This window comes from Cyanistes caeruleus, chromosome 2, assembly GCF_971803275.1.
Source record: "Cyanistes caeruleus chromosome 2, bCyaCae1.hap1.1, whole genome shotgun sequence".
NCBI lineage: Eukaryota > Metazoa > Chordata > Aves > Passeriformes > Paridae > Cyanistes > Cyanistes caeruleus.
In genome coordinates, this window is record NC_141702.1 from 74,742,793 (window position 1) to 74,757,794 (window position 15,002).

Sequence of the window (15,002 nt, forward strand, 5' to 3'; positions counted from 1 at the left end):
AGGGAGAGGATCAACTCTCTCAGGAACCTGGGCAGAGTTCAGGATATTCAAACATATCCTAAAAGTATAATTGAGGGTCCTCATCATCTGGTCTGGTGCTCTCAAAAAGAGGTGAAGCTCCTCTCAGCAAACTCATTTAGGCAGGAGAGAAATCCTTTACCCAAGTAAAAAAACAATTTTTTTGTGGCACTGAGTGTGTAAGAGTGTGTGCTAGTGTGGAAAACCTGAACTGTTCTGTCCACATGAGAACCCTTGTCTGGACATTTGGTGAGAGCAGTGTGTGGGGCTTCATCCTCCTGCATCAGTCAGTGCCTTCATTTACATCATCCATAATTGGTTTCTGGAGTCAATTTTTTTTCTTTTTATCTTTTTCCTGGCAAACACTTCCATTTAGGATGTTATAGGCCAGAGGCTGCATGTCAGGCTCTGGGGCTGATATGATTAGCTCAGTGTATCGTGGCAGGCTGCTGACAAATCATGGCAGACTGAAAAATCAAAATGGAGTTTCCTGGAGCTGCCCAGCTCTTAAACCAAAATGACAGAAGGTGTGTTTTCCTCTGTGGCAGGTGGTGGCCATAGCAGGAGAGCTTCTGTCTCTTGTTCTTGGTCTTTTTTGCCCAGGGCAGCCTAAATCAGCAACTGTGGAAGAATATTCCACATTGGGAAAGCTTCTGCTCTCCCTACAGGATATAATGGCATAGTAGTGGTAGCAACAGGGCTTCAGGCCAGATCTGTGCTGGGCAGGGATCTTGCCTGGCAGTGCTAGACCAGACAGAAGACCTTTCACTCAGCAGGAACACAATGTTATCCCTGGGGAAGAGATCCCTAACAGAAGTGTCCTTTCAAGCTGGCTCTGGACCAAAACTGTCAGTCCCAGGTGGCAGGTGCACACTGTGAGTGACAGGGACAGTCAGAAATGCCATCAGGGCTCTCTTGGTGTTAGCACCGTTTTGTGCTGGTTAATACATTTCCCTTGGGCAGTCGGAGTGCCATCATGCTCATCTGAGCTGAGGCTTCCTCTAGTCCCTTGGTGCTCCCAGTCCAATCTTTTGCATTTTTTGTAACAACATAATTTGTAAATCTGGTGATTAGCCACATCTTCCAGCTCTTTCTGAGGCCTCAGAACAGGATGATTTGGACAATGCAAGCAGAGATCAGAGAATGTTGATACAGCTGCAATGAGTTATTTGCACTATGCCTGCCTCCAGCCTATGCAAATAGCAGAAGTGATTCCCTGCTTCATATGACCTGACTTCAGGTGGGCATTCACCTGTGCATTCATTCATTTATGGAACATAAACACACTCTGCAGCAGAAAGGAGAATCTGAAGGCACACAGAAGTACCCGTTCTGTTCCTGAGACTGAAAAGACACCCAGAAGAGCAGAGCATTTGAGCAAGCTGAAGAAATGGCTTCTTTTATAAATCTGCTCCATTACCCTCTATTACTGAAGGTTCTCTTTGAGATCTTAATTAATCCAAGTAGAGATGTGTGTCTGTGATATGAGTTAGGATTAGAAATCAGCTCTAAAAACAAAGCAGCCTATGCAAAATTGATGAATGCTGCCCTATAAAACAATTCAGTGAATGAGTTTGCATTTGTAATATAGCATTCCTTGAAATAATTGGCCAACAATTACTGGCCTCCTTGTCAGAGGCAGTAGGATAAAATTGGTTTTCTGGGCTGTAAGCACAGATGGCCAGGTAGTATTGAGATTTTTTTCCACAGACACCAGGGCTAGTCTTTATCCTTCTCCTTCCATCCTGTGGCTGTGCTTGGGAACAGCCCAATCCAGATCCAATCCGGGGACCTTGCACTTGGCTTCATTGAATTCATGAGGTTTGCACAGCTGCACCTCTCAAACCTGTCAAGTTGCCTCTGGATTGCTGGCTTTTCTCCAGTCTGTTGACCACATCACACTGCTTACTGTGATATGACAACTTTCTGAGGCTGTGCTCAATCCCACTGTCTATGTTGCCAACAAAGATGTTTAACAATGCCGGTTCCTGTGCTAACCCCTGAGGAATGACACTCCACGGGTCTCCACCTAGGCATTGAGCTGCTGACCACAACTCCCTGAGTGCAACCATCCAGCCAGTTTCTTATCCACTGGGTGGTCTGTACATCAAATCCACACCTCTCCAGTTTGGGGACAAGGATATTTTGCAGGACAGTGTCAAATGCTTTGCACAAGTCCAGGTAGTTGACGTCTGTTGCCTTTCCCCTGTCCACCATTGCTGTAACCCCATCCTAGATGGCCACCAATATTGTTAGGCATGGCTTGCCCCTAGTGAAGCCATGGTAGTTGTCACCAATCACCTCATTATTTTTCACGTGCCTAAGCACATGGCATTTCCAGGAGAAACTGCACCATGATCTTCTCAGGCACTGAACTGTGGTTAGGACAGGGATAGAAAGTGTGTAAATTTTATCTTTAGGCTTTCGGTGCTGCTCCTTCTAAGCACTTCAAAAATTGGATATCTGCCATTTCATTGGTTTAAGAAATCACACAAGAGATTTATTTTGTATGGTGTTCTGAAAACCAAGCTGTCTCTAGCTCTGTGACTTTCTTCCTTGTTGGTTGGTAGCCACCCTCATCCACCTAAAGCAGTGACTACAAAACACTTGAGGCAGACACTTGATCTCTTACACGTTCTTCATGGATGCATGTTAATAGGAACAGCGGTGGTGGTGGTCTAACCAAGAGTAGGGTCATCTGCTAATAAACATGTAATGAAAGGAAGGATTAGAGGTAGTGGTATTTCAAAATTAGATACTGCTATTATTTTAGATATAGATAATTATAGATATTACTTTTTTTCTACAATGTGATCTGGGAGAAAATCAACTAGATCCCTTAATGTCTGTAGTCATTCTAAATGAAAACATAATTTCTCTGTAAGATATGTAACACTTTTATTTTAACATACCTTAGCATTTTAGATGCAGCTGCATTCACTAGGATGCTTTTAGGCTTTCCTGGAGATCAAAGTTTGTTTCCCTGGGAAAGCAGTGAGTATTCTGGTAGGGGGAATTTAAAAACATTTTGTTATCTGATTTTTGGCTTCTTGCCAAAGAATAGTGCCAGTAGGGCACTCACTGCTGTTCATATGATTTTCATTGACTTCAACGGGTATTGAATCAGGCCTTATAAGCACAATTTCCTCATTGTTAGCAGCTGTTCATTGCTTAGCATTACTTGAGCCACTATTCAGCTGGCCATCTGCGATCTGGGACTTCTCAGACTGCAAGAAAATCATTATCTGTTCCATTTTGGCAGGAGAATATTGTAACTTCTCTTAGGGATGTATTTGTACAAGGAGTAATAATGTTTTTCCCCAATAGCTATTGCTTGTTGCTTTCCCATCTGTGGTTCTAACACACAAATGTTAAATAATAAATACAGTAACAGACCCAGGGCTTTATACATTCAAATTAATGTTTATTTCACCAGGAAGCTGAGATATTAAGTTTTTTAGCAGGAAAGTGTCCATTTTATCAGTACACATACTTGTTTGTCAATCTCTGATACTGATCAGTCTACAGAGAACCTAGTAAAAGCTTAAAAAATGATGTAAAAAGGTCTCCCTGTCCTGGAAACCTTGGTGAGTTATGACATCAAATCATGACTGAGAGTTTGGGATGAAGCTGGATTTAAGGGGTATAAAAGAAGACGTGAATTGACATTACATTAAGTGCTTGTATGGCTGCTGAGAACAGCCATTTAGAGTTAGAGGCATTGTCCTATAGTAATTCTCCAGAAAGAAGTAGCTGTGGGAGTGGAGGGCTGTACTGATAAATCAGCACTTCAGTTAAATGGCTGAATGTTATCCTGGATGGTTAGATTCCTTCCAAGATACACCTGTTCCTACAGCCTTGCCAGAACCATTTACAAATTCCTGATAACAAATATTCACCTTAAAACTGAGCCACATCTTCTAAGAAAGTTTAAAGGAATGTAGTACAGATCAGAAAGAAGGAAAAGAAACATTGTTTATGTAAGTATGCCTATTTCAAGGAAAGGATTTATTAGCCCAAGATCTGAAGTGTTATGTATGGAGAGCTTGCTAGGAGGGAAATTATCTTTCTGTTTAAGAAATATTTTACCTATTTATGATAATTCCTGGGCTAAAAGCCACTCCTGGTTGCTCATGAGATAAAGAAGAAGAATAAGCAATTGCTAATTAGGCTTCTGGACAGTAGCCCTCTGTCCCTGATGCACTTTCAGCCATGCTCTTGATAGATACTGGAGATATATAATGCACATCTCTGGCAGTAAACAGGAAAAATCTGTGCTTTCTCTGGTTTCACTTTCAAATGTTCATCTAAAACAAGGGAAATCAATTTCACTGTTGCTGATGAAGCTTAACTGCTCATTTACATGAACAAGAACGACAGAAATGAAGCAGGGGAAGGCAACTGGATTTCCCTTACTTTCCTAAAACAGGATTTCCCTGTGCCCAAATTTTCCATTTCTACTTCTGACATAGAGCATTATTGCCTGGTGACAATAAAAAAAAAATAAAAAAAAAATACAGTATTTCATCAGTTTCCCAGACTATGGGAACTTACCAAGTTTCTTGCAGATTTCAGAAAGAGTTTTCTGGATGCCAAAATAAATGTCTGACTTCACTATGCCCTGGGAGGAGAACCTGCTGAGTTCTCCCACAGGGGTTGGGAGGGTCTTGCACTGCATTAGGATCTATGTTGACTCTCCAAATCCATCAGCAAAATTCTGGAGAGAGATAATATGCAGGATTGTACCTTGCTCTGGGAACTGCCAAGAGAAATACAAAGATTCCATCATCTAAACAGGACATGAGACATAAATTCTCTATTTAAGCTGGTTTTACAGTTCAAGGACTATTCTTCCCCATTGGGTGACAGGGAAGGTAATGAGGAAATATTCATGCATCCTCCAAAGGTTATTTTAAACCCCAAAGGGTTTAAAATAATGAAATAAGTTTTCCTCATAGTCAGGCTTTGTTTGCCAAATTGGGAAGTCTACATAGTAAGTAAACCATATGAAAATGTAATAAGTCTTCTACATATTTAGCAGATGTTCATGGATTTATCCACTGTAGGAAGTTATATATCAAACAGTACAATTTTGGTGCCTGTTTTGTGTATTCTGTGAATCCCAGACACGTTTAATATTTCTCCCTCTGAGGTTTAACAGTGCATAAATAATATTTAATAAATAACCTTTAACTTTAAACAGACTTATTTAGACAGATGATGTCTGCTCAGATCTTATATTTTAAGAACACTCATAAATGCTGGACAGGAGTGATTGAATCTTGCAATATGTCTTTAATTTACATGTGCTCAGTCTCTCTGCCAGCAGCATCACTTTCAATGTTTCAGTGAAAGATGCATTACTTTTGAACTATTGTTTCAAAGGTGGGCAATTCTGTGATCCTGGTCTACAGAGAACTTAAACTTGGCACATTAAATTCCTGTCCAAGAACTATTATTTTTTACATGAAATGAATTCAGAGAAACAGTTTACTCTTAATGTTGTTAGGGTGGAAGAACAATGTCTCAGTGCTTTTATTCCTCTGATTCTCAGGCCTACAAGCATGGTGTTTTAGAATGGAAACTTGTGACATATGGATCTTAGGCTACTTTTCAACTAGAAAAATTTAAAAAAAAAAAAAAATCCCCAAACAAAACAATATATATATATCCCTTTACTTCCCCAATGACTGAGTTATTTTTGGATTTGAAGCTTCAAGGCATGCAGCAACTCTTATTTTCCAAATTTCAGGATAAAATTTTAATGATGGCAAATGGTGATCTGAGAACAAAACGAGGAAGATTTAAGAGCCCAGAGGAAAAATATACATGATACAGGAAAATACAGAAGACAGATTAGTGGGTATTTAAAAAAAAACCCAAAAAACTCCAAGCAATCAACCAAGGAAGTGAAGACTGCAAATTGTTGATGGCCTTGTATTCTCTGAGGGCCATCCCTTAGAATGAGACCTAGCTGAGGAGGCTCATAGGATTGAGAAGCTTACCTGTGGTAAGGCATGAGGAATAAAAAAACAGCCTTTCTTCTCCCTCAAACTCAATTCAGTTTGAGATCCCACCGCCTCAGTATTTTTCCTACTCTTTCATACTTTTTTTAATGTTTTCTAGAATGAAACTCTCACCATTGACTTTGAGAGATTTTTAGATGCTCAGCAGTTGTTAACATTTGACTTTGTGTGGCACTGCTCAGTGTAAGGAGCCTGCTCAAAGTGGGGATGAAGGTAGGGCTGATCAATAATCAAAACTTGAGCTATTGATGATACTAATGCCAGCCTCTGGGAGTGTTGGATTGTGATTTCTTGACTGCAGTCATGTCTGCTGGTTTTGCTGTTGCTCCCTGCAGAATACAGATTGTCTTCTTCAGCATCACTGTAATGTGCATGAAAGGACAATTAGGAGTATCTGTTGCTTATCACTTGTTTCTCCAGGAGTGCAGGGTTTTTTCTGTGATCATATGGAAACAGGTTCGTTAGCATTTTGATTAGATTACCTACAGTAAGACTGTAGTTCAAAGAAACAGCCACATAGCTGATACACAGTAGCTCCCAAAAGCACAGGTTTATGATAATTTTCATAATGCAGAACACTGTGTATCTCTTATTGCTAATGAGGTCATTAATGAAAGTCTAAGCTCGAGTGCCCAGCGGGTATCAAGGCAGTCACGCTTTATGTATTCTGCTTGTTAATGGTAAAGGTAAAATATCTATTACATGTTTAAAACTGCAGTTTAGCTGCTCGGGAAGATGAGAGCTGTTCTCAGTTTCATTTGATATTATCCACTGCCTGCTTTGCGCAGAGATGAATAGGAGATTAGGTAGGGTGTGGAGATTTTTCTCTAAACTGTCTCTAAACTGCCTATTCCTTGAGAAGACAACTGTTGGTAACAATTCCTGCTGTATCTCAGCTGGTGAAATGTCCAGTGCCTGGACATAGCAGGAAGGTGTTAGGAAATGCTGTACTTTTGCCTCTTGGTTGAAAACCCCAGAGGAGCTTTCTCAGATTAGTTCTCTAGAGATGCATGAAGAAAGCAGTGCTCTAAAACAGTTTTCTCTTGGATTTGAGAGCACTTTATCGTCAGGTGCAAACATCAACACCACTACAGATGAAATGGGTTAATAGGCTTTCACACAGGGTGAATTGCTAGACACCCCACAATTTGTTTTTCTGCTGGCCTTGTTCAAGGTGAGGTTACAGTACCTGAGGAAGAGAACATTTTCAATTTAGAAGTTCAGCAAATAGACTGGGTGCATTAATTACGACATTCCTACAACCAGGATTTCCTGGGTTAGTTTTCAAATAAAAAAAAATGGCACAGTGGGAATTCTAAATGCTTTGTATAAATGTGAAACATTCAATCTTCAATCTATTTGTTTTTTTTAACTTCTTCATTTTAATTTTTAGTTGGTTAAAAAATTCTGTGTCATAGCAAAACATTGACATGTGTAATAATGTGAAAATGAAGTGTATCAGTATTTCTGAAATTCTTACAATTAGAAAATATTAATGTAAAACCTTACATTGTTTAAAAAAAACTTCCTAGTCTTCGTGACCAACATTTTCACTAGATGTGACTTGACATGGGAATAGTTCTGCATTTTCCCCCTGCTCCTCACTGCCCCCCTTTCCCCTGAAGTTGTAGGTTTTAGCTAATTTTAGCTGTTTATGAGAAGGAGGGAAAAAAAAAAAAAAAAGTCTGGTTGTACTCTACTTTTATAAACTTTGACTTCACTGCTGAATTAAGGTAAGATCTATGCATTTCCCAATGGTATCCTCTACTCCTCAGATTTTTAGAGGTCAAGGAACAATATTTAGGCAGGGGAAAGCAAAATTGGTTAAGAGGAGTAAACACACACTAGAGTTTTCTGCTTATTGTGAAAGGGCTGAAATATTTCACCCCAGTGGAATATTGGCTGGGGTCAGGTGTCTTGCTGAGTCACCACAGCTGGAAGAGTCATTGCACCTGAATGGAGCTGCAGAAAGCAGTCAACTGCTCTGGTAGCTCGAGGCAAGCCTGAGGTGAGACAAATTTGTCTAAGTATCTTTTGATGATGATCTATACTAATGGTTTTACCTCCTGTATGTGACAAGCTGACATCACTGTGTCCTAATAATCAGAGAGAAGAATCTTCTCATTGGTGAAACACACCGAGGGCTTAGGTATGGCGTGAATCAAGGCACCACGACAACACACACATCGCCACGACACATCAGCAGCTTTTGGAATGAGCACCAAAGGGTGTGTTTTTTCAAGTGTGCTTTTTCATTCAATATGTCAGCTAGTTCTAAGTATAAATCAGGCCCCACTGCAGCAGCTCTGAGCAGTGCAGATCAAGAAAAGGGAGCTAAAAGAACTATTGTTTTGTGGCACCAAGGATTCAAGGAGCATTTTCAGGCAGCAATAACCTTTCTTCTGTGTGTTCATAACCTGTCTTGCTGAGTACAGGTCCTAGCTTGAGCCCTAGCAGCTGTAGAAGGCAAATGGTTGTGCATGAGGCATCTTGATCAGCTCCCAGCTGGCTGCTGCTGTTCTCCCATCCCCCTCCAAATTACCAGGGTTACCGCCTGGCTCAGATTTGCTCAGGGTTACGTCTGCAAGCGTCACCTCTGCAACTGTAATACAGATAAGAATTTACCAACAATCTTGAGAGACATTCCCTGGCCTGAAGTGCTCAGAGGCATGTGACAGCAGGATTCAGGGTTGTGCTACCAGTGAGACAAACAAACACAGTCACGTCTAAGCGGTTGTGTTGCTTTGTCAGACCTGGCAAACCGATGATATCGCCTGTCCTTCTGGGCTCTACAGAGAGCTCTGTCTGGGAACGGTTTTATGCAGAGGTTTTCTAAATGCTTCTCTTTTCTGAGGTTGTCCTTTGCAGATGTGAGGGAAGAAGGAAGTTGGTGTCCCAAAAGGCAGTCTTGGGAAGCTGCTAGGTCAAACAGAAAAAACAAAACTAGGCTTAACTTCAGATCTCTGTATTTTCCCTTGCAAATGTGTTTGTTTTGTAACTGGTGCATCCTTACATGAAGACCTGTCTGATGGCTGCTATTTAAGTTTACTTCTGGCTCTAGCTGCCACCAGGCTCTGCAGAGGGGCTTAAGCTTGAGAGCAGCTCTGCTTTTGCTGTAATTGCTTTTTTTTTCCCCAAAGAGTTTCTGCTAGTTTACATACCATTTTCTCCCAGTCTGATTCTACTGGGCAAGGGGCAGGGACTGAAGAAGATCAAAATATATCCCCTCCATCATACCAAACAGGAGATTATGAAAAACATGGACTGTCTGGCATGCTCCTCCTTTGCTGAAGTGGGTGATCAGGTGACCTGTGTGTAGCAGGAGAATGGAGACTAAGGGCAAAAAATCACATATCCATACTGATGATAATTCATGCTCAAATACTTTGTCATCTGAATGCAGGTACAAAAGAAGCTAGCTAAGAAAAACCTGAGAAAGGGAGTAGGTTTGCAATGCTAGCTGCCTGCTGCTGGGGCTCTGGCACCTCTGTGGCTAAGGAAACCCACGGGAGTGCTTGGATCCAAATGTGGTGCATTCTGGGGATTCCTTTTACAGCAAGATGTGAACCCTTTATCCATTTTGTGCAGGATTGTTTTTGTTCTCCCGGCTGGTGATTCTATTCCTAAAGTAATTCAAATAAATGAACACAATATGTTTGGTGAGTATATTACTGTAACTAAGATTCCCAGTTGGGTTTCTCATTTAAGCAGCAGGCTGGTTGAGAGAATTAAATTAAGACTTGGGTATTCCTCTGTCCTAACCTTGCTCTGCAGAGTGATTCATGCCACAAGCAGGGCCTGAGGTTCACAGAGACTCAGGGGCCTAAAGATAGGCACTTGGAGATGTATTTAGGCACCCTCATGAACACTGTTTACTTTGCAGAGATGCAGCACTCTGAGAAGGGAGGGTGTTTACAGGTATTTGGCCCCTCTGGAAAAGGAGCCAAGTTTTAGGCACTGAAGCAGAGAAGAAAAACTTTACACTTTGGGTGGGTACAGTTCACTCATGTGAAAATAGTAATAAATACTTTGCTATATCACAGGAGAAGGCTGTGAGGCTGAGCTGCTGAAGTTGGCATTGTACACCATTTTGGAAATAACAAAGCTTTTTTGTCCATAGGTGCTTGATTTCAGGGGTCATAGGAAAGAGAGCATACCTTTGTGATGGGGAAATAATAGATAAAGGAATGGAAGCAGAAAAAAATATATAATTTTGACTTTCCTGACTTAACTGTGTGTTTAAATCTCAGACATAAATCTCCATAAATTAATTAAAATAATAAATTAATAACGCTTTTTCCTTTTTCTTTTCTTATGCAATATGGGAAGTAACAAATAGGCAAATGCAATCTATAAGGGAGGAAAATCCACCAATAGGGTTTGCTGAACTGAGCAATTGAATGATATTCCTCTGGAGTGGTTTTACAGTGACACTTGAACCCCCCCTGGTTATGCAGTCTCTAGGTAACTGGAGGCAGGTCTGTTTTCCATAATATACTGACTAGCCTGGAACTGAAAAGACACACATAAAATTCCCCAAACCTTGCTGTATCCATTTCTGGCAAAAGTAATGGAGCCTGTTTAAAACCTTGTGTTTTTTATCCATGTCAAGTGACTTTTAAAGAGTTTGGTACATAAAGAAAGTGGAAATTTGGTTGGCAAGTTGTTCCAAATCACAGTTATGTCTCAATACAAGGCATTTGTAAAAGAAAATGTACGCTTTGCTAGAAGTGCAGAATTCAGAACAAGATGTGGTTTTGTTATTTTGTTTGGCTTTGGGACAGAGCTTTGGGGGAAGTAGGCAACAAGGTATTGATGAAATAAAGCCTTACATGGAGAGAAGAGAAATAAGCCTTGTTATCAGAGGACAGAAAGGTGGTGGGAGGCCAATGAGAGCGTGTACAGCTAGGGAAATGTGATGTGGAAATCACAGGAGAGAACAAAGGAGTTGTTGGAGAGTGCAAGAAATGTTTAACATGAAGCACAGTTTGGTGAAGCTGCAGCAAATGGCTGGAGGGGAGTCAGAGATGACAGCAAGGCACAGAGGAAGCCCAGCTAGAAACAAACTGAAAACTTTTCCTCAAAATAGTGCCAGATGCTTCTGGCAGTCTTGCTGGTTGGTGAATGTTGGAGTTCATGACACTGTTTGCGGTGTCTGTATTCTTCTTTGGATACAGCTTGGAGGAGGAAAATGCTGCCAGTCTGAACGACTGTTTATCCTAGACTGGTTGCAGGAGACTGAAAAAGGGGGAGTTTCTACTACCTTTTGCCACAACAGCCAGGATGGGAGAGTTACAGAGAGAGACTCCCCTGAGAAAATTGAATTTTGGACTCTGTTAGAGATACAAAAGGCACAGACTGTGTATGTGCAGTAGTTAAAACTGAAAGGGAAATGGAAGCATGTTTTTACTTCTAATTCAGTCATTTCTCACTGTAGGCAGGTTGACTAAATGTTGGATAGCTGCATTTCCAACAAGGAGGGAGCTGACACCGTATCTGTCGTACCATCTGTTTACCAGTTACCAGTGTACTGGGGAGAAGCTTCAGCAAGGAGTGGGAAATCTTCCAGAGTTCGCAGTTGTGTTTAACTGCTTGAATGCCAGCGATATGAAGTCAATGTACTGGCAAGCCTCCTGTGTTCTGAGCTAAAACTACTCTGTGTAGCCTCTCCTTTCCAGCTAGAGAAAATCTGCCAGCTGGGTGCTCCTCCTTGCATATTGCCATTGGTGGCAAAAGAAAACTGGCCCCTCCTAGCCAGGCTGCAGCCAGAGAAACACTTTCCATACCTGTCTTTTAATTGTTCTTTGCACAGGGAGGAGGAAAAAACCCGCCTCAATCCTCCTAACAGTGGTGCCAGAATAAAAGCTGGAGAGGAATGTTATTTTGCTATAGCTGGTGGTCTGCAGGGTGCCTTGCTGTTGCAGTGGTGCTGGCATGCCAGTTTATTATTGAGCTGCTCGTGTGAAATTACCAAACACACCATAACCAAAAGCTCAAAAGAAACTAACAGCAGTAATTCATCCTGTTGCCCCTGGTTTGCAGTTACACTTTCAGACTGAGAAAAGTAAAAAAGCTCATAAAAGCATATTTGGGAAGTTCTGCTTTGGTTTTGTCTCAGCTTTTTCTACTCCAAAATTGACAAAACCTGGCATCTGCAAGCTGCTCTGATTGAAAGCTGCAGGTCTTCTCTAGCCCTTAAGAGCAGAGGTTTCGGTTTCAAAGTTCGGTGCAGAACTAGACACAGAGCATTAATTTCCTAAGCAAAAATTGTGATGCTGTAGGAGGAATAGCAGAATTGGCTTCAAGCTGATAACAGTTTCAAGCCCAGGAAGATGGTACTCGCTACCTTTGCTTTCTGAACACTTGATTTCCTTATTAAATCAGTGCAGCTCAACTACTTTTTGCCTCTGAGAGTCAAAACTTGGGAAAACTCACAGTTAAACTTGAGTGAAACTGTTCTGATCTCACACGGATCAACTTCCATTGTGGTCAGTTTTGCGTTCTTTGTATTGCATCTTTGTCAGGCTTGAGGCTATCTGCTTTTCCCTTCCCTCCAGCCTAAGTTTCCTTAATGTTCATTTATCTTAATCTAGACCCATGCATGAACCCTCCAGATCAACTCTGTTCATAAAGTCCAGATTATTTCAGACACTTTCAGTTCTTCCTCTTTTCCATAATGAGACCCACAGTGAAGAGGACTCATCTGTCCTGCAGAACCTCTGGGTCAGAAATGAGCTTGTTCACCTTGAAAGCTGCATAGTGGTGGTTAGTGAGCCACTGAGCCCCAGTTGATTCTCCCCATATGCCTGAGAGGCATGGCATACAGTTTTTTGCTTGACATTAGAATAACAGAACCAATCATCTTCTAGCAAACTCAGGAGCAGGCAGAGTGTAGTGATGTCTGCCTGCAAAATAAATTGAGCTTCAAGTGATGGCTACATGACATAATTAATTTTAATACCTGAAATTATGTGCTAGGACCAGATCTTTTAAGAAAAAAGGTACATGTGCATAGCAGTTCCTGAGGCTCTGCTGTTCTAAGGAGATAACCTAAGCAGGCTTTTATGATCTGTCATCTTTGTTTCTTTTCCTTGAGCAATTCTAACTTCTCTGCCACCTGAGAGAGACCATTTAAAAATCACTAGAGCCCTTTGATCTCAGATGTTCACTGCTGTCTTCTGCACTGTCTTAACAACATGCAAAAGCTTGCAGAGGTTTGTTTTTTTTTTTTTTTTCATGCCAATCTGTTTCCTTCTTGCTTGTCTCTCTTGAAAGTGCTAGTAAGCTAGTATCTATCAAGTGAACATCCCCCGGACACGGTTTTTGTGCTTGTTTATCATCACAAACCCCACTCATCTTTCAGGTAAGCACTAAGAAAAGTACTGCATTCACACAGGAAAGCTCCTCTTCCCTCTTGATGACTCTGCTAGGAGAGGCTAGCTATTCCTGCTCCCAAGGCCCATGATTTGCATGGCCATACTGTGTATTTCACTATGGTGTTTATATAGTCAGCCCCTCTGCATCAGTCAGCAAAATGGCCTGCTTTTCTCTTTTTATTTTCTCTTTCCAAAATATAAATAAAGGAGAAGCAAATGCCCCACAGCAACCTTTATTGATAGCAGGTTTGCTTTGCAATATCTGCCACTTCTGCAAGGCATGTGGGCTCTTGAATGCATCTTCCATCAGCTTAATCTGTCTTTTTCCGTCAAGGAGCCACCTGAGTATTTGGTGAAGGCCTTTCCTCCTGCCAGCCTGGAAAGACTGCAAAATTTGCTTGCAGGCTCTTGGCTTTCGTTTCTGGCCTACCTTGCAATAATCCAGGATTTTGTGTCTGTGAAGATGTGTGTAATTGCTCCAGCACCTGGAATTGCCACATCAAACCCCTCACCGCCCAGCCTGGAGGCATGTTGAGAACTCAGCCAAAAGAAAAGCAGGTTGGAGATGTGAAAAAACCCTCTTGTTTCTGTATGGTTAGAAACATATGTTTTGCTGCCTGGTATATATTACGGAGAAAGGTGGTTTATGGTTCTCTTCTTTGACATACTTTTTATGTAAACTTACATTTGATTATACAAAAGAACTGGAGCAAATTTCCCAGCAGCTGTCCGCCTGTCCCAAGTCTTCAACTGACCGGAGAGGAAAGGAGCCTCTTTGCCCACATGTCACTGCCATGGTAAATAGGTTAAGGTTTACGTACTTGTGTCACTTGGTGTTTTGCACGCCAATGAAGCTGCAAAAATTATCTTTATGGCCTGATCTACATAGCTGGTTGCTTCTGCTCTGACCTTCCTTACACATGGGCACCTAACCGAACAAAATGGTTACGGAGACTTGGCCGCACACTCACAGCGCTCCCCTCAGGGGCTTGCTTTGGTCATCCCCCACTCCCCGGCGGCAGCCCTGTGTGAGAGCGCTCCTCACAGCTGCCCTGTGTGAGAGTGCTCCTCTCCTGCGGGCTGCGGTGCACACGGCGGAGCTGTGCCCTGCTGAGGCCCTCCCGCACCCCGTCGGCTGTCCCGGCACGGCTCTGCTGGGCGAGGCCTGCGGGGCCGGGCGAGGCCGCCCGCGGGTCCCGCTGCCCGGCCGGCAGGGGCAGCGCGGAGGCAGCGGCTGCGGGTCTGACGCAAGCCCTGACCCGCTCTCCTCCCCTCCCCCTGCCCGCACCGCTTCCCCTCGTTACGGCAGGGTGGTTTGATTCATGAGCTTTCTGCAGGGCCCTTTGATTCATGAGCTTTCTCTCGGCTCGCCGCTGCGCCGGGTGACTCAGAGCGCGGGCTCGGTGCAGGCTTCGTTAGCGGAGATTAACGTCAGCGCGCACCTTTTGTTTGTGTGAGGCTCCTCTGCTCCCGCCGCCTGCCCGCCCCGAGCTGCCGGCCTCTGGCCGCTCGCAGGGCGGGCATCGATCGGCAGAGCCGCGTTCGCGTCCTTGCCCTGTCTCAGGTTGCAGCTAAAGTGGGC

The 15,002-nt window shown here is 42.6% G+C and overlaps 1 long non-coding RNA gene across 2 annotated transcripts; it reads right to left on the reverse strand.

Moving 5' to 3' along the window:
- Positions 1–1,390: 1,390 nt before the first annotated feature.
- Positions 1,391–14,605, reverse strand: LOC111926934 (uncharacterized). Of its 2 annotated transcripts, XR_015283463.1 has the most exons (5): positions 14,106–14,605; positions 8,798–8,963; positions 6,024–7,233; positions 4,573–4,777; positions 1,391–2,719 (listed from the first exon to the last, which is right to left on the reverse strand). It is a non-coding gene; the product is annotated as an uncharacterized LOC111926934 (long non-coding RNA). The 2 variants fall into 2 exon arrangements; XR_015283464.1 differs by lacking the exon at positions 8,798–8,963 and having other exon boundaries at positions 6,159–7,233; positions 14,106–14,494.
- Between the last annotated feature and the right edge of the window lie 397 nt (positions 14,606–15,002).